This window comes from Phascolarctos cinereus, unplaced genomic scaffold (genome assembly GCF_003287225.1).
Source record: "Phascolarctos cinereus isolate Bilbo 61053 unplaced genomic scaffold, phaCin_HiC Scaffold_2;HRSCAF=192, whole genome shotgun sequence".
Classification (NCBI taxonomy): Eukaryota; Metazoa; Chordata; class Mammalia; order Diprotodontia; family Phascolarctidae; genus Phascolarctos; species Phascolarctos cinereus.
In genome coordinates this window covers 114516796-114541932 of record NW_027555625.1, presented here as the reverse complement: position 1 = coordinate 114541932, position 25137 = coordinate 114516796, and the positions used below count along the sequence as shown (strand labels likewise).

Below are 25137 nucleotides of genomic sequence, written 5' to 3'. Positions count from 1 at the left end.
GCACAAAAATATTGATAGCTCTTTTTGAGATTGCAAAAATGAGAATTGGAGGGGGTGCCCATACATTGGGGAATGGATGAACAAGTTATGGTATATAGATATGATGGAATACTATTGTGCTGAACTCTTTATCAGCATGATGACTAGCCATGATTCCAGAGGACTCATGATGAAACATGCTACCCCACCTCTCGCTAGAAAAGGTGAAGGACTCAGAATGCAGAATGGGACAATTTTTCTTTTAGACATGACTAATGTGGGGATTTGTTTTGATTGTCTCTACGTGTTTGTAATGGGTTTAATTTTTCTTGTGTTCTCAATGGAGGACAAGGTTGGAGTGGGACAATGAGAAAGTAGATCTTGGCCTATTAAAATAAATATTTTAAAAAAAACAAACAGCTCATCTCTTTTGTATGCACGCTCTGTTCTAAGGAGCCAATATTTCTTCCTGCTCAATAGTCAATTAAGAGATTTTTCAATACCACAAGGTACCAACCCTTGAGTCACTTGTGGTTGCTTGACCTGAAACCAGGCAAAGAATATCAAGAACTGGACGTCAAGGTGCCATCCACCCCCATGACATGCAGATGAGGACACTGAGGTTTAGAAGGGCACAGTGTCAAATTGTGTTAAGCTCCTAGAAGTCAAATGCCAGTGTGCTGGGAGTAGAAGGAAAGATTAGAGAGGCCTGGGAAAAGCAGGTCCATGTACAAAGTCCAGGAGGGCAACCTAGCTCATGGCAATTTGCCCTAGGAAGGGCTATCCTCCACTGCTCCCTTCTCCTCCCTCCCATTGCCTTCTCCTATTCCAAGCCAGAGTTGAATCCCAGGGGGAGGATTTGGGATGGAAAGTATGTATTTTCTTTCCTTTTTTTTTTTTAAATCAGAGACTCTTTCCCCCTCCGTTTTCTCCTTTCACAACTGTGCTTGAGTAGAAGGGTTGTTTGCAGTAGGGAGATGTTTAAAGCTCTGTGGCCTTGGGATATAGGCAGAAAAAACTTGCGAGAAGTGGAAAATACTGCACGTGTGGGGCTCAGGACCTCAAGTATATTTTGGACCCTGCTCCCATTCATATCCTACTTAAAAAAAAACAACTAAAAAGAAAACCCTGGAAGCATTCATTTCTTGTACCTTCCCATGCCTTTCACTGTCTGCAAAGCCTTTGCATTGCCATTATAAATTCCAGAGTTATTGTAGGCTACACAGACAAGCTCATGATAAACATGAATCCCGATGCACCCCAGGGTCAAAATCACTGTCCATCGCAGAGTCAGTCAGCCAATTAATAAATATTTGTTAAGTGCCTATTATGTGCCAGGCACTGTGCTATGTGCTGGAGCATAATATTAAGTTAGGAAACGGGGCCAGAAAATCCCAGTGTTGAAGACGGTTATCCCTAGTTCCCTTCTACTTCCCCTTTTTCTATTTTTAAAAGTTTTAATATTTGATATCTTTTGTTTATATGTCACCTCACTTCCCACTGTTTCTTTTCCTCTCTCCCTCCTGGAGTGAGATCCCTTATCACAAAGAATGACAAAAAGAGAAAAAAAAAACCAGCCCAGCAAAAATAACCAGTGCATCAACCAAGCCTGATGTATGCAGTGTGTAGTGTTTCGCACCCATAGTCCCCAACTTCTGCAGAGAAAGAAGGGATTTTCAGTATTTTCTCCCATTTCAGTGCTCTTTCTCAGAATCCTGGACTGTTCATCCCCAAGTACCATCCTATGTGGTTACAGATCTCAGTCAAAGTATTAGCAGAAACAGCTCCTCCGAGGGTATTTACGTATTGACTTGGGACTCTGGAAGGCTTAAAAGCCTTCAAGACACAGGAATAAATTTCTAATGGTGGAAGCAGTGCTATGTAGTAGAAATACCACCAGCCAGAGTCTTGGCAAGCTAAGAGGTGCAGTGGATAGAGTGCCAAGCCTGGAGTCAGGAGTTCAAGTCCCAGCCTTAGACAGTTACCAGCTGTGTGACCTTGGGCAAGTCACTTAGCTCAGTTTGCCTCAATTTCCTCATCTGTAAAGTGAACTGGAAAAGTAAATGGCAAACCACTCTAGTGTTTTTGCCAAGAAAACCTCAAATGGGGTCATGGAGAGTTGAAGACAACTGGACAACAAAAAGAATCTTGGGTTTGAATCCCAGCATTTATAGCTATGTGAACATAGGTAAATTACAACCTGTCTTAGCTGCAGTTCCCTCATCTGTAAAATAGGGATCATAATACTTGAGTACCTATTTTGAAAAGGCCTATTTTGCCTTTTATGAATGTCAGTTTTTATGCTACACCTTTGACTCTGTAGTGGTGGAGAAACAAAGCTAATGAAGGTTCTCCTGGACTTCCAGAAATGGTTTTTGTAAGGACCAAGTGAGATAGCTTATCAAAGAATTTTGTAAAATGTAGAGCCTACATGTTGTTGTTCAGTTGTGTCTGACCCTTCCTGACCTCATTTGGGGTGACTTGCCCAGGGTCATATAGGCAGTAAGGGTCTGAGGCTGAATTTGAACTCAGGTCTTCCTGCCTTCAGGCACAGTGCTCTATCTGATGCACCATCTAACAGGCAGGAAAGCCTACATAAGTGTCAGCTATTATTATCATAACAAAAATTAGTAAGGGAGATATTTGGTGGTGGAGGTGGGGAAGCTTTCTCAGGACTCCTCAAATCTATAATGTAGGTGGTTGCCTACTTCATCTACCTTAAAGATCCATCTATGGGAGAGAAAGCTATATAGTGCTTAGTACATAGCTGGCACTCTGTACAAGCCAAATCAATCAATCGGCAAGTATTTATCAAGTTCTTACTGTAAGAGGAGTGTCCCACAACCCTCAGCTCCAATCAATGTTACAAAATGCTCTATACCCTGAAATCTTTATTAGATAAGAATGCCTCTCTGATTGAGTTATAGAATGAATCAATCAAAAGTGTAAATTGAGTATGACCAATTCCTAGACATCTCTATTGAATCAATCAATCAAAAGTACAAACTAGTTACAAATTGAATGAAAGCTGATGAGCCACACAGGAAATATCGGTTGTTGGTTGATGAGACTCAGCCATGCCCTATGGGGCCTGGATAAAATAGCAGGAATCCAGCCTTGCTATTGGGTGCCAGTCTAGTGGCAGAATGGTTATAACCAAACCCTTGAGAGGAAAGCACTTGACCGTTAAGATAACTTTGTGAATCTTGAAGAGTCGAAAGATCTGGGCTTCCCATCAGGGTCTGATATGGCAAGAAGCAGTATCTGAGGAAGATACTGGGAGTAAAGGACAAATTAGACACATCAAGAAAGGCAGTTTCATTATTCTACAAGGGAACAGACTCTCAAGTCTGGCAGACAGCTATATCCACCAAAAGGGAACTTCATGAAAACTCCATAAAGGGGAGGAAAGGACTTAAAATAATGAAGAACTGCGAGTTACTTTTGCCACATGTATTCTCTAGACGTGAGCCCTGAGCTCTGTATGTACTTGGGGAAAAGTGTGTCCTAGACTTTTGGGGCGTGGGGGGTGTGATGGGACAAGGGTGTTTTAACACCAGCTGTTCTTACTACATCACATCAGTAAATGTTCTTTTCTAAAAGCTAATTAACTTATCAATTAATTGATTGATTTTTGGAAAACACATCATATGAGAAACATCCTTTCCCTCAAGATTATCCCTAGAACCCAAGAAGAAAAGTAGTCAGTTATCCTTTAGGGATCTGGCCAGTGGGGGCTAGGGAAGTGGCTCTGGAAGGGGTGCTACACCAATGTGTTTTGTTGAAGGAAAAAAAATATCAATATTAGTATTATATTCTGTAACTTAGACTTGTCTTCCAGAAATAATTTTATTTAATTTAACATTAATTTATATCAGCTGTGTCTAGCTTGGTGAGATGTCCAACCTGGTGTAATTCCCCATGCCTCCAACATGGTGTGACTATATCTCCCAACCCTGGTCATTTTCACTGGCTGTCCCTCACGCATGGAAGCTTCTCTCTACTTGTCTCTGCTTCCTGGGTTCCTTGGCTTTCTTCAAATATAAACTAAAATCCCACCTTCCACAGGAAGCCTTTCTCAATCCCTCATAATTCTAATACCTTCCCTCTGCTGATTATTTCCTCTTTAGCCCTTATATAGCTTGTTCGAACATAATTATTTGCATATTGTCTCCCCCCATTATATTGGGAGCTCCTGGAAGGCAGGGATTAATCATCTTTTGCCTTTCTTTGTATTCCCAGTGCTTAGCATAGTATCTAGCCCATAGTAGATGCTTAATAAATGTTGACTTTTTGATTGGCTGATGGGCTGATTGCCCCAAGACAATATCAGGTAAAATTGATAGAAATTTTTTTTTTGGTTTTAGGCAATGAGGTTAAGTGATTTGCCCACGGTCACACAGCTAGTAAGTGTTATATGTCTGCGGATGGATTTGAACTCAGGTCCTCCTGAATCTAGGGCCGGTGCTCTATCCACTTCACCACCTAGCTGCCCCTAAATTGATAGAAATCTTGAACAAGGAAAAGATATATTCAAATATTTATTAGCTGACAGACATAATCTGGATCAACGTTACAGAATTTGTTTGTTTGTTTGTTTTTTACGAGGTGATTGGGGTTAAGTGACTTGCCCAGAGTCACACAGCTAGTGACTGTTATGTGTCTGAGGCAGAATTTGAACTCAGTTTCTCCTGACTTCAGGGCCGGTGTTCTATCCACTGCACCACCTAGCTGCATTGAGTAACCTATTCACTACTCCATTGCTCCTGGACTACTTGTTATTTAGTCATGTCCAACTCTTCATGACTCCATTTAGAGTTTTTTGGCAAAGATACTGGAGTGGTAGGCCATTTCTTTCTCCAGCTCATTTGACAGAGGAGGAAACTGAGGCAAACCTCAATTTGTAAGTTTGTACAAACCTCAAAAATCAGTTCAGTGACTTGCCCAGGGTCGCATAGGTAGTGAATATCTCAGGCTGGATTTGAAGTCAGGTCTTCCAGACTCCAGGCCCAGCACTCTATCCACTGTGCCACCTAGCAGCCTGGCTACTACTGCTGCTGCCCTTAACTACTATCCTTGGGGAATCAATGGGACTCCTTCTAGAGATGTATATTGAGAAGCTAACTGGAACAGAAAGCAGAGTGGGCCTCACTTCAGTGGAAAAGGGTACTTTCCTTGGGTGGATACTAGGACGGATGACTTCAAGGGAAGGCAATGAGCTTATTTAGATCTTAGTTAAGAGCTAAATTAATAAATGCCCTTTTTTTTTTGTCCTTGACTTAATACCCCTCTTTCCAAGGGGATTTTCCTGGGAGTCTAGAAAAGGATTTAGAGAAAAATTTCCTTTCTTCCTTTCTCCCTCTCTGAGCTTTGAAAGTAATTGGTGATTCTAAAAAAGACTACATTATAGACATGGGGGCAGGACACAGAGACAGAATGTTGAATCTCACGTATAAGAAGCAATAAGAAAGCTGGTTTAGCTGGAACTTAGAAAATATGAACCATTCAACCAACTAATCAACAGACATTTATTAAGCACCGGTTTTCTGCAAGGCGTTATGCCAGGGGCTAGAGATACCAAGACAAAAAACTGAAGCAGGTCTGCCTTTAAGCAGCTTATAGGGAAAACAACATGTCCGGGTATAGGATCTACAACATATATATGCAGAAATACAAGATTATGTGGTGGAGAGAGAGGCCTTAGCTACTGCAAAGATTGGACGGTGATGCTCGAGCTAAGCTCTGAAAAACATCAGGGATTCGAATGAATAAGAGAGCATTTATGAAGCACTTACTACATACAAAGCTCTGAGGCTATAAAACAAGACAATTCTTGCTTTTGAGGAGCTTACATTCTAATAAGGGAGAGTCTGGTAAGTCAGATGGGTTTTTTTTTCAGATGAGTCTTTATTCATACATCTCATGCAGAAACTGACTAGATTCCTTTGTTGTTGAAGTTCAGTCTAGCTCCTGTGGAAAAGATACTGGACTGGTTTGCTATTTTCTTCTCCAACTCATTTTACAGATGAGAAAAAGGGAGGCAAACAGGGTGAAGTGACTTGCCCAGGGTCACACAGTTAGTGATTGAGGTCAGATTTGAACTCATGAAGATGAGTCTTCCTGACTCCAAGCCCAGGGCCCTACCTACCGAGTTACCTAGCAGCTTTCCTTTTATGGAAGTCCTTGGTTCCTTTTTTTTTTTAAACCCACACAAATAGGTACCTCATATACAAATTTAGATCTTCAGATTATTTTCCTTAAATAGTATTTTGTCCTAATTCTACCTTATGTTTAAAATTTTTTTTAACAATGTTATGAAGAGGCAGGATTCTATAGTATAATTATAAATTGGATATACTCAAATTAATATAAACATTGTGTTTATACCATCCATATGGTCTGATCCTCCCTTTTGAAATGAAAATAAGACTATTATGATAAGGATAAAAGTGTAAGTCTTTCATATATAGAGAGAGAGATCTGGTTTTTCATCCATAATTTGTTGCCCCATGAAACATGGACACAAGGGCACACCCCTTTGTTCGGGGCAAAAGTAGTTGTTTCCCAGGGTCAAATAAATAAAAAATGATTCTCAGAAAGGTCAGGTTTTTTTTTTCTTCCACATTTAATACCTTGAAGTAGGAGCAAAATGTCTAATAGGACCAGTAGTAGATAGTAGCTTTTATGCTGCAGTGGCAAAGGCTATGGTAATGAATCTCTTTTAGTGGAATTTCTGCTATTGAAGCCTTTGTTATTGCCAAGTGATGGCCTCTATTTCCTCCTTACTGGAAAATTGGACTCTGCCCATGGAAACTCCCTGGGCATTTATAGTCCCCCTTTGACTTTATCTTGCTCTGTTCCAGGCCTCTGCAGTGATCAGGACTTCCAGCAATGTTACCGCAAGAGGATCTCCTCCTCCCATTCCCGGCTCTCATTATTGCTCCTGCCATAAGAAGGTAAGCTCCCTGAGGACAAGAAGATATCCTTGACACTTAGCAGAGTGCCTAGCAAAGTACTTGATAAGTGCTCATTTACATTATCATCTATTTATCTATCTATCTAGCTATCTATCTAGCTAGCTAGCTAGCTAGCTAGCTAGCTATCTATCTGTATCTCTATTGTCAATCATCTATCTCTTCTTAGCTCTTTTTCTGTCTTTGTCTATTTTTCTATCTATCCATACATTTGTATTGCTTTAGCTATCTGTGTCTATTTCTATTTTTCTATCTAATTAGCCCTCAATCTCTCTATTTTTGTCTGTATCTATCTATCTCTATCTCTTTAACTACCTATGTCTATCTCTTTTTCTAGCTGGCTCTCGATCTCCATCTTGGTCTGTCTATCTATCTCTATCTCTTTAGCTATCTATCTATACTTATCTATTTCTCTATCTAGCTCTTGATCTCTCTATATCTGCCTCTCTGTGTCTATCTATCTGTCTGTCTGTCTGTGTGTCTATCTGTCTATCATCTATCCGGGACTTTGTTGGTGAGAGCTTTCTTTTCCATGTCTTCAGTGATTATGACTGCTCAGAAGGCAGGGCCTGTAACACCCACAGAACAATTTTCCAGGTCTCATTTCTACCAGGGTCACATGCATGGGCCAGGCTGAAAGCAGAGTCATTAATCTGGAAATGCTGCTGCTATTCCTAGTGGTCTTGGGCTTACCTACCCATCAGTGGTAATTGGTCAGGAGTTAGTGTTGGAGGGGTGGGGGATGATAGGCCCCTTCTTCTCAAGGTTTGCTTTGAAGAGGCAGAAGTGAGGAGGGAGTCCATTACAAGTATTTGCAAAGGTGTGGAGGTGGGAGATTGGGCCTAGTGTTCGAGGGACAGCTAGAAGGTCAGTTTGACTGGACTACAGGGTATGCGAAAGAGAGAAATACTTAAAGTTGGAAAGGTACATTTGAACCGGGTTGAGTGGGTCTTTAAATGCCAAACACAGGAGTTTGGATTTTATCCTAGAGGTAATAGGGAGCCACTGTAGTTTGTTGAGGAGTGATGTGGCCAGACTCATGTTTTAGAAATCTCACTTTGACAGCTACGGAAGATGGATTGGAGATGGCAGAGGCTTGAAACAGGGAGACCAATTAGGAGGCTATTGTATCAGCCCAGGTGAGAGATGTTTAGGGCATAAAGTAAGGTGGTGACTCTGTGAGTAAAGAGAAGGAGGCAGATGCAGCAGAGGTTGTGGAGGTAGAAATGACCAGCCTTGGTGACTGACTAGACATAGGGAAGAGGCAAGAATGATCCTGAAGCTGAGAATATAGGTGACTCATGGGATGGTACTGTACTCAACAGAAATAGGGAAGTTTGGAAGAGGAATGGGTTTTGGGAAAAGATAATGAGTTTTCTTTGGGACATGTTGAGTTGGAGATGACTCTGGGTCATTCAGTCAGAGATGTCCAGATTGTTGATGAAATGATAGTATCTACCTGCAGGGACTTTTATGCAAGTTAGGGAGGAGCTTTTTAGAGTATGTAGCTAGTCTTCATGGTGGGAGAAAGGGAGGAGAGGGAGGACCCATCCAAACCTGATGTCTATATAAATTGAGTTTGCTTCTGACACTTATTGTTAGTAAAATTCACTGAACAAAAAGCAAATTTGCTCTCCACAAACAACAACAAAAGAAGAAGAAGAAGAAGAAGAAGAAGAAGGAGGAGAGGAGGAGGAGGAGGAGGAGAGGAAGGAAAGAAAGAAAAGAAAAAGAAAAAGAAAAAAGAATTCTTTTGATTCAGTTGTACAGAGATATAATTAGGAAATTTTTTCACTGAAGGCAAAAAGTTGATGGAGGAAATAGTGGAGCAAGGTATAATTGGAGGTAAAGGGGATGGTCCCTGGCCCTCTTCTCAAAGTGTGGTAGCCCAGGCGCAGCTGTACTGAGGCATGGGCTGGTAGCAGGTAATTAAGTATGAGGTGGTAGTTCCTACAGAGAAGCGATCCCTTCAAGGAAAGAAGGGCAGCCCCTGAATGTCAGCATTCTGAAATGAAGCCCCATTTCCTTGGTATTATTTATGACTGAGGAGAACAGAAAAGGTCCTGCAGGCCTGAAGAAGGGTGAATGTTGTCTGAATTTTCAAAAAAAGGGAAAAGAATGGAACCTGCAAATTATAGGGCAGTGAACTTGACTTTTATTCTTGGGAAAATTCTAAAATATATTACTAAAGAGAAGGTTAGTGAATATTGAGAAGGGAAGCAGAGATCACCAAGAACTAATATGACTTCATCAAGAACAGATCATGCCAGACTAACCTTATTTCCTTTTTTGACAGGATTACTAAGCTGGTAGATCAGAGGAATGGAATAGATATCGATTTTTGCAAAGCATTTAATAGAATCTTTATTATTCTTATGGGAAAAGATGGAGGGATGTGAACTAGATGATAATATCACAGCATCACAGAATTTGAGAGTCGGACATGACCTCTGCAACTTCCATGCATCATTCTTGGTTTGGCTCTTTGGGGCCAAACAGAGCAAGTCAATCTCTCTACCACATGGCAGCCCTTCAAACGCTTGAAGAGAGCTTTCATACCCCCTTGAGTCAACTTTTCTCCATGTCCAACATGCCCATTTCCTTCAACCAGTCCTTATATATCATGGACTCAAGGACTTTCACCACCCTGATTGCCTTCCTCTATGCACTCTCCAGTTTATTAATGCCCCTCTTCAACTGTGGTGCCCAGAACTGAACATAACACTTTAGATGAGGTATAATTAAATGGATTCAGCATCACTTAAATGGCTGAAGTCACTGATGATTCTATGTCAACTTGGAAAGAGGTCTCCCATGGAGTGCCTTAGGAAGCTGTGCTTGCTCATGTGGTATTTGAAATTATTATTAATGACCTGTATAAAGACATATATATATGTGTATGTGTGTATGTGTGTGTGTGTATATATATATATATATATATATATATACACACACATATATATGTATATGTGTGTACCTATATATACTTATATGTATATATAGGTATGTGTACATATATATATATGTATAGGTATAGATATGTGTGTGCTTGTGTGTGTGTGTGTGTGTGTGTGTGTGTGTGTGTGTGTGTGTGTGTGCTCGTGCATGTAGGCGCCTTTGATATCCTTGTTGAATCTGCAAGAGACGTAAAGCTTACAAATTGAATGATAGAGTCAGGATCCAAAATCATCTTGACAGGATAAAAAATTAGACTGAATCTCATAAAATTCAATTGAATAGGGGTAATTATAAAGTTTTGTCCCTTGTATTTAAGAAATCATCTTCGTAAATATAAGATAGCGGAGGATTGAAATTTGTCTGAAAAAAGTCTAGGGGTTTTAGTGGACTGCAAGCTCAGTAGAAGGGAAGAGTGTGATTTGCCAGCCAAAAAAAGATCATATGATCTTGGGCTACATTAAGTGAAAGGAATAAGACCCTGTTAATCCCAGCTAAGTGTGTAGTGGATAGAGTGCCAGGCCTAGAGTCAGGAAGACCTGAGTTCAAATGTGACCACAGACACTTAGTAGCTGTGTGACCCTGGGCAAGTCACTTAACCTTGTTTGCCTTAGTTTTCTCATCTGTAAAACGAGCTAGAAAAGGAAATGGCAAACCGCTCCAGTATCTTTGCCAAGAAAACCCCAAATGTGGGCAGGAAAAGTTGGATACAACTGAAACAATTAAACAACAACAATCTCATGGTACTCTGCTCTGGTTATGCCACATTTGTAGTACTGTGTTCAGTGCCACATTTTAAGAAGGGCATTCATCAGGAGTCTGTGTTTAAAGGAGGGCAACCAGAACGGTGAAGGGCTTTGAGATCAATCCATATAAGGATGGAACTGGGGATGTTTGGCAGAGAAGAGAAGAATGGGGAGGGGAACAGGGAAAGTATTACATGCTGGCTATCTTTAAGTATTTGAAAGGCTGTCAAAATGTGGAAGAGAGGATGTTTGTCCCCAGAAGGCAGAACTAGAAACACTGAGTAGAACTTGTAAAAAGGCTTGATGTTAGGATTTCACATGTAGAACTGTTCCCCCCCCCAAAAAAAAGAACTGCCCCAAAGTGGGATGGACTGCTTTAGTGGGTGGCTTTCCCTTTAGAGCTGCAAGTATGGGCTGAATGACCACTTGCTGGGTGTGTTACAAGGAGCTTTCTTTCTTGGTTCGACCATACAGCCTTCTGACTAAGTGATTCTGTGACTGCCTCATAGATGGTGCTAATGACCTCTGACTGCCTTGCTCCTTTGTTGAGCAGAAAACAGCAACAGGAGGGAGTGAAGTGATTGACCGGCTGTGTTATAATCCTGATTTTGGAGTGAAAAGTTTAGATCAAGCTAGAGTGAGTATTTGAAACCACTCACAATCTTGGGGATATGAAGATCTCTCTTCATTGGCAAACCTTGTTAACAGATGACCTTAGAGTGTTCCATGACAGATGTCAGAGTGAGAGGTTACAGAAGCTATTGATTAAATGGCAGCGATCACAGTTAGAAATTGATCATTGCTTTCCTTCAACAAAGCAGGTCACAGCAGCAGGTTCATCTGGGTATGTTTCTTTGTATAGGTGTGCAGGGGAACCTGGTGGGTCTGCTTTATTGAAACACAATGACTCACTCTTTCTGTCTCTGTCTGTCTCTCCCTTTGTTTCTACATGTCTCTGTCTCTCTGTCCCCCTCCCTCCACACCTCTCCAGTTCTGCAGGCTTCCTTCCCTGTCATTGGTAGCTGGACACAGTTAGGTGAAGTCTATAACGGCAACATTTCACCAACCTTTCACCATCTGGCACAAGTTCATGTTCAAAAAGTCCCTACCCCTTTAAAACACCTAAGATTCTGGGAAATTAGCTCTATTTTTGACCTCTGGGTTTTCCTCATCATTACAGGTGCTGAGGTTCCTAGGAAACAGAACAGAAATAGAGAAAGATGAATTAAGAGCCATACCGCCTCAACGACACTATTTTCCACCTGAATCTCTAGACTCTTTTATTAAAATGGCCCCTACAGTTACCTTCCTGGGATATTGATAACACTTCCAGGAATAGCTAGTTACTGCTGATCTCTCAGGGGAAGAATTGTCCAACCTGATTCTCCCTATGGAGAGGGTGGGCATGCCTTGTAGAGAGAGCAGGGAATGACTTCTGACTAGGCCAGGCTTTTGTTGGAGATGTCCCTCTCAGCTAGCTTACAAAACTGAAATGAAAGATTTACTGTCCTTTTTGCCTTTTCTGTCTTTTCTCTTGGGCTTTTCTTTCTTCTGGATTGCAGGAAGAGGGCATATCTCCCTCTCTTCTTAAACCTCACCCCCAACTCCTAATGCCCATCTATCTAAATGATAGAAGGCTGATACATATTTGTCCAGAAGACCTGAGAATAGAGTTCCTGAGAGTGCACTTTCCCAGATCAAGAGCTAGTAGGAGGGAGGGAGATGATAGCAGATGTGTACTTGTCCATTTGACCTGAGGAGGGAAGACAATGGACAATGTTCCCGAATTCCAATCTCCTCCTGGGTCTAGGAGGGGAGGAATTCAATTTCCTAATGAGAATGATACAAGAACCTGGATTTCTATCCAGAAAAGGTAGATTTCTTGGGCAGCACCAGCCTTAGGGCTACCTCATAGGTAACCTCAGTTCAAAAGTCTTAGAATTCAGTCTTCTTTTATCCAGGGAAGACTGATTTCCTAAAAAGAGTGATCATAGAATCTAGCCTTCTAACCAGACAAGGGAGATTTGAATCCTTGGGCAATGCCAACCAGGAAGTTTGCCTTGAGCAGAACTCCAAGTCTGAGAATTTGAGGACCAGACCTTTCAGAGAGAAGAGGAATTCCCAATGTTATTCTAGGGCAAAGAAGAGATTGCTGATGTCACCCCTGAAGCTGGAAGAAATGCTAAGGCCACAACTTGGGAGGGTAAGACTGGGACCTTGCCAATCCCCTATCCCATATTACAGTGAGTTATTTGGACTATACTAGTCCAGTGGGAAGGGGAGTGGTGGTTTTTTGTTTTTTATTTATTTGTTTATTTTTTTGTCTCAAGATGTATTTGCCTTAAGGGAGGAATTTAAACCCCAAACTAGCACTATGAGTCTCAGAGGTATGCAGGGCTGTGGGAGAGAGGTATTTTACCAGAATGTCAAGTTCAGTAATCTTCAGAAGGGAGCCTATGGGCTACTGTAATTTCTTTGGGTGTTCTCTGCATCTTTTTATGGGTCCCTGTGATTCCAGTAGAATATAAGCTACTTGAGGGCAGGAATTCTTTCATTTTGTCTTTGTATCTAGTGTCCAGCACTGTATATAGTAAGTATTGATATGTAGCATAGGCACACCTCATTCTTTTAAAAACATAATCCCCTAAGCCTTTTATTTCTATCTGAATTTAGAAGACTTTTGTGCCCTTCTAGATGCATGTGTATTGTTTCTTCTTTAACCTCCCAAGAAGGCTACAATTAAGTGTGGTTATATTTGTGTGTGTGTGTGTGTGTGTGTGTGTACACACACACACACACACACACACACATATACATACAGATACAGATACATATACTTACATATACTTAGATCTCCATAATCATACTCATATATAGATATATACATTTATATGCATCTATGTGTGACCATACTATACTTGTTTGTTCTCTGTTTCTCTGAGGGTGGGTAACTTCTTCCTTCATAGGTCCAAGTCTTTCCCTATTTTTCTAAGTCCACCAACTCATTGTTTCTTATACCATAATAATATTCCAACCTTACATTGTCTAGTTATTTTAAAGTCTACAACAATATTGATTAATATGGCTGACATATCGTAGTTTCCCTATTTTTCTCTTCTCATTAAATCTATTTATCTTGAACTTTGTCTGAGATCATGATTAGTATCCCTGCTTTTTTCCTAATAAATTCTACTGCTGATTTTTATTTTATGTTTGTGTGTCTCTTATTTCTTATCCTTCCTGACTCCTCTACTTTACTTCTACCTGCTACTTTGCCCTCCTACACTTAACCTACCCCACCAAAGATCCCTCCCTTATCTTCTTCCCCCCCACCCTTTCCCCTAAGCCTTTCATTTCTTTCTGAATTTAGAAGACTTTTTATACCCTTCTAGATATATATGCATTGTTCCCTCTTTAACCCATTCCTGATGAGAGCAGGGTTCCAGAACTACCAGCCCTCCTCCCCCATCTAATTCCTGTCAGTTCTTCCTGTTACATCATTTGTATAGTTACTCTTTTTATCTTTTCCTAGACAGTTTGCTTTTTAGTATTACATCATATTCAACTCTACCCAATCTTTATTTCAAACTACCCAATTACTAATAATAATCTTAGACGTACAATTTACATTTCCTCATGTAAAAAGTGAACAATCTGCTCTTATTGAGTCCACAGTAGTTAGTCTTTGATGTGTACCTTATATTTCTCTTTCTTGTTTGTCAAATTTTCTATTGATTTCAGGTCTTTTTGCAATATAATCCTGAAAGCCTAACAATTCTTTGAATTCCATTTTCCTTTGTTCACCTGCTTATCTTTGCAAAGCACGATATTTTCAGCTGCAACCCCCATTCTTATGCTCTTTGATATGTAGTATTCCAAGACCTGCAGTGTTTCAGCGTAGCTGTTGCTAGGTCTTGTGTGATTTAATTGTGGATCTGCCATATTTGAATTTTTTTCCTTGTTGTTCGTAATATTTTCTCCTTGAGCTGGGAGTGGGGTGGGGTGGTGGTGGTTTCAGAATTTAGCTATGATATTCCTGTAGGTTTTTCTTGTAGGATCTCTTTCAGTTGGTGATTAATGGATTTTTTCTCTTTCCACTTTCCCCTCTTGTTCTAACACTTCAGGACAAGTTTCTTTAATTATTTCTTGTATGATGGTATCAAGATTCTTTTTTTGATCATAGCTTTCAGGTAATTCTATTATTCTTTTGTTTTCTCTTCTTTATCTGTTCTCCAGATCAGTTTTTTTTTCTTATGAGATGTTTTGCTTTCTCTTCTATTTTTCATTCTTTATATTTTGTTGTGTTTTTCCTTGATCTCTTATAACTTCACTGGCTTTCCCTTAACCAATTCTAATTTTCAAGGAGTCTTCTTCCTTAAGATTCTGGATCTCCTTTTCTAGTTGGTTGACTTTCTTTTCATAATCTTGTTTTTCTTGGATTGTTCTTATTTTTCTTTTTCTTTTTCCTCAATCTCTCTCATTTGATTTTTCATGTTCTTCAATGAATTCTTTTTGGGCGGGTGACCATTTGACATTACTCTTTGGGATAGGAGAGGTTGTTTTTTTTTTTTTGCTTAAATATCCTCTTCTGAAGATGAACCCTGGTCTTCTCTATTCCCATAGTAACTTTCTATGGTTTAGTTCTTTCTTCTTTGCCTGCTCATTTTTTTTAAAATTTGTACGAATTTGTTATTGTAATCACCTCTAGTCCTGGAGTATGGTGTCTCTGACCTCAGATTCTCCTTCAGTTCTCCCCTATGGCCTAGAACTGAAAACCAAGAACTCCAGCCTCCCTAAGTGCCCACAGCCAGCAGAATACCCACCCCAATGCCTCTACGCTTACCTGCCTGGTGCTGGTTCCTTCTCACCCAGGGCCACATCTCAGCTGCACATCTGGGTCTGGTGTTCCTTATCAGCAGAGGTTCCCTTAACCTTTCCAGCTCAAGCAGACTCCGATATGGGGGGGGGGGGGAAGTGAAAGTTCCTGTGGCTGAGGCCAAGGCTCCCTCCCAACCCAACTAGCCCTAGGTCTCACCAGTTGTGGAACTAGTCTGGAGTGTTTACTCTTCACAGGGATCAAACCATGGTCTGGGATTTTTCTTTGGATTGTCCTAGGAGGATCTTGGTTCTGCCCCTGACTCTTGTTTATTTTTACCAATCTGTGTTCACCCTGAGGCACTATTTTGTTTGTGGGGGAAATCTGGAGAGCTTGGAATTTTCTGACCTATTCTGCCATCTTCCCAGAATCCTCTCAGGCACACCTCATTTGACTGCATTTAATTTTATTGCTCTTTGCAGATATTGAGAGTTTTTTGTTTGTTTTTTGTTTTTATAAATTGAAGGTTTGTGGCAATCCTGCTTCGATCAAGTCTTTCAGTGCCATTTTTCCAACAGCATATGCTCACATCATGTCTCTGTGTCGTATTTTGGTAATTCTCACAATATTTCAAACTTTTTTCATTATTATTATTATAATACCTATTATGGTAATATGTAATCAGTGATCTTTGATGTTACTATTGTAATTGTTTTGGGGTGCTATGACTTGTGCCCATATAAGACAGCAAACTAATTGATAAATGTTGTGTGTGTTCTGACTGCTCTACCAACTGGTTCCCATCTCTCTCTCTCTCTCTCTCTCTCTCTCTCTCTCTCTCTCTCTCTCTCTCTCTCTCTCTCTCTCTCCCTCTCTCTCTCTTTCTCCCTCCCTACTCCCTGAGCACAACAATACTGAAATCAGGCCAGTTAGTAACCCTACAATGGCCTCCAAGTATTCAAGTTAAAGGAAGAATCAATCAGTACAGCAAACTTTGTTGTTGTCTTATTTTAAGAAATTGCCACAGCCCCCCCAACCTTCAGTGACTACTATCCTGATCAGTCAGCAGCCATTGATATCAAGGCAAGACCCTCCCCCAGCAAAAAGATTACGACTTGCTAAAGGCTCAGATGATGGTTAGCATTTTTAACAGTAAAGTATTTTTTAATTAAGGTATGTATATATATTTTTAGACATACTACTATTGCATACTTAATAGATTATAGTATAGTATAAACATAACTTTTATATGCACTGGGAAACCAAAAATCCCATGTGATTCCCTTTATTGCAATGTTTACTTTATTATAGTGGTATGGAACCAAACCTGCAATGTCTCAAAAGTATGCCTGTATAGTGATATCTATATATCTATTTCTATATATTTTTCTTGAGAAGTAGATAGATAGATAGAAATGTGGATATATATATATATATGCATATATATATATGCATATATATATATATATATATATATAATGTATAATATTGGTACATAGTAAGCACTTAATTAATACTTGTTGGATTGAATTGAATTCAACTGAATAGGGTATACTACTCTAATAGGATAGTGGTATAATTGGTAGAAGGTCAGCCTTCCATCCAGGAGGACCTGGGTTTAGGTCTTACTTCTCACATACACTAGAGGTGAGACCACAGACAAATCACATATGGACAAATTTCAGTGCCTCAGATAACTTTCTGAGACGATACATTGCTGATGAGATTTGCATTGGTAGAGAGTTCTCATAGCAGAAATCCCCTATACCAATGAAATCATATGTCTAGGATAAAAAAAAATCCTGCTCTGATATTTCATTGTGGCACAGAGGTAAATCTGGATTTTCAAAGCTATGCCAAATGAATGAAAGTTCTGTCAGGCTCTACCAAGCTGGCAAAACTTTGGCAGTAGGGCTAGTAAAGGATTCTATGGCTGTTGTCTGAGGATTACCTAGCTAAATTCAGAGATGCTTTTCACCAAGGTACTTGCATTTCCAGCTCTGACAGCTTTCAAAGACCACCTGTTAGATTAGAAAGGTGACAATTGATGTGGCCATGGGCAAGGAAAGAGTACTTGCACCAATAAAGTTACAGATTCTTGAAGAATGGGAGTGGATTAGGGTTCATATCATTTTGAAAAATCCTCTAGTTTCAGGTTTAGTTTTTTACTTTCTATCAAAAGACAGAGCTTAAATTGGAAGTATGTCAGTTCCCAAACTTAGGGAGAAGCAGCTAAAAATGCCCTTGATTCTGATCATCATGTACCATAAAGTTTACCAGGCTGCCCTCATCCTGCAGAGCCCTTGACAAGTAGTAAAAGAAATGAAATTAGTTCTTAATGTATGAATATTTGCAGGGCTATGTTAAGCACCTGAAGGGTGTGAACTTTTCTGTGAGCAACTAGATTTCTATTGAAATGCCATCCCCTTCTAATTCAGCTTCCTGCCTGTCTCTCAAAACCTAGTTCAAATGTCACCTCCACAAAACCTCCTTTTATCTCCCTACCCAGAAGTGATCACTGTCCCTGAAACAAATACATCCTTATGTATGTATGTAATCATATGTTTCCTTTTATCATAGCTGTTTATGTACATATGTCATTTCCTATGGTAGCCATACTATCTTCTCCAAGAAAAGCTTAGCACAATGCCTGACACACAGATATTTATGTGTTTGCAAACTGGTCTGTCCAGGGGTGTGCTGGGGCCAGCTCTACCCTCTTGAAAGAGCCAATTGTTAAATTTTCGGGGTGAGCATTTACACCTCAGAAATCAAGAATCACTACAAATCGAGACCAAAGACAACCATGGCAGCAGACTCAGTTTATATGCTCTCTGAAAGAGTAGATGGTCAGTGAGAGGCTGAGAGTGACCCTTGGATAGGCTATCTAGAGTCTAGCTCAAGGTGGGGAACCTGAGGTCTGTGAAGTTTGGATTCAGTCAAAGAGCCACACTTGAGGACCTAAGGGGCCACGTGTGGTCTCGAGGCCACAAGTTCCCCACCCCTGGATTCTAGACAAAAGGATCTCTCTCCATCCAAACTGGAGTAGAACACAATGGGCTTCCCTACCTTAGATTAAATTCCTTGTAAAGTTGAGTGGGGTCTGACCAAGATCTAGGAGAGTTAATGCTATCTCATTGTCAGTAATGCCCTTCAAGAAACCAAACTTTCAGGATTTTGGAAGAAGGGGAGATATCTGAATCTCCCCAAGATATTGGTTATTAATAATCATTTCTCATAAATGTGAGATATGAGTGACTCTTTAAGAGTTGGCTGTAAAGGAGAAAAATTTCAGGGAGTGGGGGCTGAGCCAAGAGTTGAAACCAGAACTTAGCCTAACAGGAAGGCAGTGCTGGGGAGACAATAGCCTCAGTACTCAGCCATATTCTTATTGGGTTTTTTTTAGTCAATATTTGTTGAATTAAAATGAAAATGAAGACATCTCCACTTCTCAAGGGAAACTATAGGTATACACTGATAAGCTCAGGGACCATTCAGGGTCACAAGTCCAATTTTTGGGTCATAAGGGGCTATCTCTTTTAAGTTACAAAGGTAGATGTGGCCAATGTGCCCCTTCACTGTTAAAAGGAAACCTCCTGAGGTCTTGTTGTATGACAATCTATTTTTGTAGTGACTGGTGGTATTGTAGAATGTGATGGATTTGAAGTCAGGGGAACCTGGGTTTGAATTCTGACCTTGTCTCTTGGTGGTCTTGAGTCAGTCACCTAGCCAAGTCACTGTTTCCTCATCTGTAAAATGGGGGCAATAGACTGACCTCTAAGGTCCCTTCCAACTCTAAAAATTTATGGAGCATTGGGGCAGCTAGGTGGTACAATGGATAGAGCACCGGCCCTGGAGTCAGGAGGACCTGAATTCAAATCCAGCCTCAGACACATAACACTACTGTGCAAGTCACTTAACCCCAATTACCTCGCTCCCCCCCCAAAAGAAAAATCTATGAAGTATCTCAGTGATGTGTGGGTAAGGCAACTAGATGGCACAGTAGATAAACCACTGGACCATTTGAACCGGTCAGGAAGACTGGTTCAAATCTTAGCTGTGTGACCCTGGGCAAGTCACTTATCCTCTATTTGTCTCAGTTTCTTCAGCTGTAAAATAAGGATAATAACAGCATCTGCCTTGAAGAATTAAAGAATTGTTGTATGGATCAAATATTTGTAAAGTGCTTAGTTCAGTCAGTGCCTAGCACATAGTAGGTGATATATAAATGCTTATTCCCTCCCAGGTGTATGTTTAATGACTTACTCTCTAGAGAAAAAATGTGTACACAACATGCTTTTAAGTTTAATCTGCATTATTATTTTCTCCAGCACTTTATTAAATCTAGACAATCGATAAAACAATAAATCAAGCCCTGAGTTGTAGCATTTGCTCATTTCCAAGGTTTGTAAATACTCAAAAAGAATATTTAACAATCAGCTCTCTTGAACAGGTTCCAGCCCCAGCACACCTCTGAATCCTCTACTTTTAGCTATCTTGGTTGTCTGTCCTTCTTTTGATCTCCACATGTGAGATTTACTAGCCCCTACCCCCAACATTGGTTCCTTTTAGACAAGGCTGACAGTGGGGGAAAAAAAATTTTTTTAAAAAAGAAAGAAAAAACACTACCTCCAACCCAAAAAACCTTGGTCAGAGTAAAATACTTCCAGTGTCTTTATTGCAATTTGCATCACATTATGCATAATGATTTGCAATTTTACATTTAAAGCTATTATCTTTTGGCAGCCACCTTGACTCGAAATAAGCGTCTCTTCCCCCAAGGGGCTGACGTGAACTGGGGCTCTACCAGGAGCTGCACCAGAGTGAGGAGGTTGGGAAGGGAGGGGGGAAGGGCAGGGAACCACATGCCTGCAGTTACTGTTTCCTCTTTGGCATGGGAATTGAAGCAGACCTCAGCTTGGCACTTATCATGGATGCTGCTCCGATGACGATCACCCACCCTGCCAAGGTCTTTTAAGTGCAACATGATGAAAGCATGGCTCTCTTCTGTCCCCTTACTCTTGCTCCAGTCTTACTGGAGTGGATTGGTGGGGGGCAAGGAGAAGCTTGCATTCCAACTCACAGCTGACTCAGGACCCTCTCTTATTGTGGACTGGAGGCTGACCCTTCTTTGCTGTAAATTCTGTAGCTTCTTGGAAGTGCTTGAAACAGAAACCACAAGGAAGCTCCCCAGTAGAAAAGGGCTTGCAGAGGAAGTTGGACACCTTCCAATTGGAATGCTCCATGGTATTCTCCCCACCCTCTCTGGGCCTCTTCCTCCCCCTGCCCCAAGCCTTTAAGTGACAAGTGACTGAAGAATGTCAGTGGGTTATCACGAAATAACTTGGCCCCCTCGTTAGAACTGAGCACTCCTTAGAGCAATCAGCAAGGAAGGATACATCCAAAATGGAAGACGAGCTGGGTGGATGTTCTCAGTCCTGGTTTGGAGCTCTGTTTCCTTTTATCTGGATAACAGAGGGAAGGCAGTGCCAGAGTGAAGGTTAGGTATAGTCAAGTTCCATGAACACAACTCACTTTTTTTCAAAGGCCTTGAAAATTTCACCCAGGTTTGCCTCCCTCTCCAGGATTTGTGTCTGTGTTTCTTGTAGGGTTTCTGCTTTGTTTTTATAGCATTAGGTAAATATGGGTTTGTTTGGCTTTTTTTTTTTTAAGAAATTGACCTTTACAAGTTAAAAAAAATGCTTTCCTTACCCTTGACCCTCACCAGATATTTGCATGTGTTGGTATCCTCAGCACTCCTCACAGTGCCTGGCACTAAGTATGTAAGAAATGGTTATTGAATTATTGATAAAACTAGACATACAGATAGAAATATACACTGACACATAGACACATAGATGAACACACACATACATACATGCATACACATATACACGCAGTTGCTGTGGATCTAGAAAGAGACCTAGTGTATCCATTGAGTCTCATCAGGTAACCACATGCATCTGTGTGGGAAGAGGAGGAGGAGGAAGAGGAGGAGGAGGAGGAGGAGGAGGAAGAGGACGAGGCAAGAAGTAGAAAGGGATTCAGAGTCTCAAAGAAATAAGGTGGGAGAGGAAACAAAATGACAGCACTTACTAAGACCTAGAGAGTGGCTCTCTGGCCATATTAACTTTTTAGGCCCAAAGAGAAAGAGGGAGCTACCATACAGCAGCTAGCTAGCAGGACCTAACTTGTTATTGTTGAGTCCTGTGGATTATGTAAATTCAGAAGAAAATTATTACCCACTCCCCAGCCCAATCCTCCCAGAGAAGGTCACTTGACCCTCTCTGAAAAGGGGAGAAGGATTTTTGTGGTTCTCAGCAGATTTGGGTACAAGTCTGTGTTGTATATTTGTTGGGTTAAATAAAACCTGTCCTATATTCAAGGTCTTATTAGCCTGATTGCTTGAACAGGAATCGTGGCATTTAGAGAGACATCGGCCAAATTCTGAGCTTCCCAGAGGAGATTCTGAGTGGGAGAAAAAAAAGCCATACAAATATTTGAGAGAGGCTCCTACAAGTGAATCTCGAGGTCTGAGACTCAATTGACATGTGGATCATTTTTCCTTCTGAATCTTTAGTTTCCTTATCTGTCAAATAGGTACCTTGGAACCATGTGGATCAGAGAGTCATAGATTTAGTTCTGGAAGGGACCTTAGACTTCATCTGATATAATCTCCTCCTTTTGTAGATGAGGAAATGGAGGCTCAGGGAAATAAAATGATTTGTCCAAGGTCACACTGGTATCACTGAATCCATCAATAGCCATTTATTAAGCTCCTGCTATATGCCAGGCCCTGTGCTAAATGCTAGGGATACAAAAAGAGGCAAAAGACAGTTCCTACCCTCAGGGAGCTTACAATCTAATGGGGAAGACAACAAATAAATAAATATATGCAATCAATCAAAAAACATTTACATCATACTATACACAGGATAAATATGAAATAATTGACTGATGGAGGCCTCAGAATTAAGAGGATTTGGGACAGGTTTCCTGTGAAGATGGGATTTTATTTGGTAGCAGATCAAGGATAATAATGCCTTATTAAGTGCCATATAAACTATTAAGCTATTGCTATGGTCTAATGTACAAAAATTGACCTAAAAATTAAAATTTTTTTTCCATTATAGCCTATCAGGATGCACACAGCTGATAATAGGAATAATATCAGCATTCTGGGCTCCTTTGGGGAACAAGTGGGCTACTTTGAAGTATGGCTTTAGAGAAAAGAATTTTTAACACACATCTATCTTCAGAGAGCCTGCAAAAATTTGAGTAGTAAGAAGGCAGCCTACAAATCAGCGTGGAAGACATTTATTGAGTGCCTGCTTTGTGTAGGGAGCTCCTGGGGACCAGGCCAGCACTCCATGGAGGTAGAAAAGGAAGGAACTCACATGGTAGAATTTGAGGGGGTTCAAGGGAAAAGGAGGGCACCAGCCCCCTAAAAATCTAGCCCACCCATGTACCATAGCTGCTGGAATTCCACAAGTATTGATTATGCCTTTGGGTTCCTCTTTTAAAATAAGTTGTGGGAATGGAGGGAAATTAGGGGGATGGGGCAGGGAACATATTAAAATGTCCACTGAGGTAGGTAACTTCTGAGGCTCTTTACCCTCCTGATGGGAAGACCCAAGAGCAGTGTGAGAAAACATGGTGCTGGTGTTGGCCGATTTGGAGGTGCAGAAATTGGGGCAGTTGGAGTGGAAGATAACCTTTCCCGCTTCCCAGTTTTGCCCAGGCCCAAGCCTCCAACCACACAGCGTTACGTAAAGAAATGAGTCTTTCCTCCTAGGTAAAAGCTTGGTGTTTTGTGGGTTTAGTGCCAGAGAAGTGTGTGAGCTGGCCATAGGAATGGGCGGATGGGTGGGTGGTAAGCATCGCCAGCTTCCACTGAGTCAGAGAAAGCTCCGCGGAGGAGGGAAACTCACCCCCACATCGATGCAGAGGGAAAGCTACAGGCATAATGTCGGAGAACCAGGATATGCCACAGTTGGGGGGGAGTTGTGGTAAAGAGATGGGGGCGGGGGAGGGAGGTGAGTGGGAAATGCGCTTTTCGAGCCAAATATCACAGTATCGGAAACCTGGCTTGTCCAGCGTGTCCTTCTTGCAAATATTGTCTGATAACAAAGCATTTGGGAGTTGTGATTGGGAGTTGGGAGACTGTGCCCGTCTGTGTGCTATGAATCTGTGTTGCTATGAGAACCTGTACTATTGGGTTTCTTTGGGTTAAATTCAGAAGTTGGATGCAATGGTAAAAAACTGGCGTATTTCCTTCGTGCCGCCTTCAGCTGGGCACTGTATGCACGGATGCAGCCGGCTCTCCTTTCCCCTTTTCCTCTCCCAAAATCGTAATCCCATTCAGCCTTTCCAGGATCCTCAATAGGGAGGCATTTTCCGAACATTTTTCAAGGAGTAAAATAATAGAAAAGGCAGGTGTGGGGAGCGGAGATTCCAGGGAAGGGGAGAGGAAGAAAAGAACGGAGGAAGGAGGGACAGGAAAAAAAAAAAGAAAGCAGTATAAGCGAGGGCTCAGCAGCTTCGCTTGGTGAGTGTAATCTGAGTGTGCAGTCCAGGATCTTGCTTTATAAAGTCAGTTTGGAGAGGAAGTGTGACATGAGCCAAATGCATGGAGTCCAACAGCTGTTGGGCCTTTGCTGCATTCCAGAGGCCAGGCTGGTTCTGTCAGTATCCTCAGATTGGGTGGGCATGGGGCCAGGATGGTACCTTTGCTCTGAGATGGCTGCTCCATTGTCAACAGGGGCCTCGGGACCCCTGGGAAAAAGGGGCCAGGTCTAGTCACTCTCCTGAATGTGACTCCAACCTCCCTAGCCAACCGATTTTCCATGTTCTAAAATTACATTTTATCTTATTTTTTGTATTAACAAGCATTTACTTTCTCTCCCTTCTACACCCCCTCCCCACCACTGCAAAGTGAAGCCAGGTAGGTATTGGGGCTCCTGTGCAGACATCTTCCCCTTTGTCCTCCCCATCTAAGAATTTTCGGTTGGACCAGAATCCAAGGATTTGGGTCAGATTGGACCAGACCCAACATAATCAAGTTATTTTGGTCCTCTTTACACAAGCTGTTTAGAGAGCAGGTCCCATGTAGACTGTGCTTCCCTGGGCCACTGAAGGTGCTGTGCAGAAAGAAGTGGGGACTAGAATGTGGGAGGAAATGTCTGGAATTGACCCTCCCTTTACTGTCTCTATCAGAAGGAAGAATGAACTTTGTTAATAGGTCATGCACAACGATAACCACCACTAACATTTATATAGACCTGAGTTTGAATCTTACTTCAGATATTTGATAGCTGTGTAACCCTAGGCAAGTCACTTAACCTTTCACTGCCTCAGTTTCCTCATCTGTAAAGTAGGTATGAAAATAACAGCACCTACCTCCCAAGACTGTTGTGAGATTCAAAAGTGTAAATTAGCTGCAAACCTTAGCACACTATATAAATCATCTTCATCGTATAGGATTTGAGGTTTACAAAGCACTTTCACATGCATGGTTCCATTTAGTCCTCATAACAACCCTGTGAGGCAGATATTGCAAATGACGTTAGTCCCATTTTATAGATGGGGAAACAGAAGCTCAGAGGGAGGAAGGGTCTTACCCACAGTCACGAATTTGTTAAGTGGCTGAGCCAACATTTGAACTCAA

The 25137-nt window shown here is 41.2% G+C and overlaps 1 long non-coding RNA gene across 2 annotated transcripts in view; it reads left to right on the top strand.

Annotated features, from left to right (window-relative positions):
* Positions 1 to 25137, top strand: part of LOC110207686 (uncharacterized) — a 50235-nt gene that overhangs the window by 14172 nt on the left and 10926 nt on the right. For both annotated transcript variants that reach the window (XR_002324280.2, XR_002324281.2), the window contains one exon: positions 6843 to 6935. This is a non-coding gene — a long non-coding RNA (uncharacterized LOC110207686). The remainder of the gene's footprint in view (positions 1 to 6842; positions 6936 to 25137) is intronic.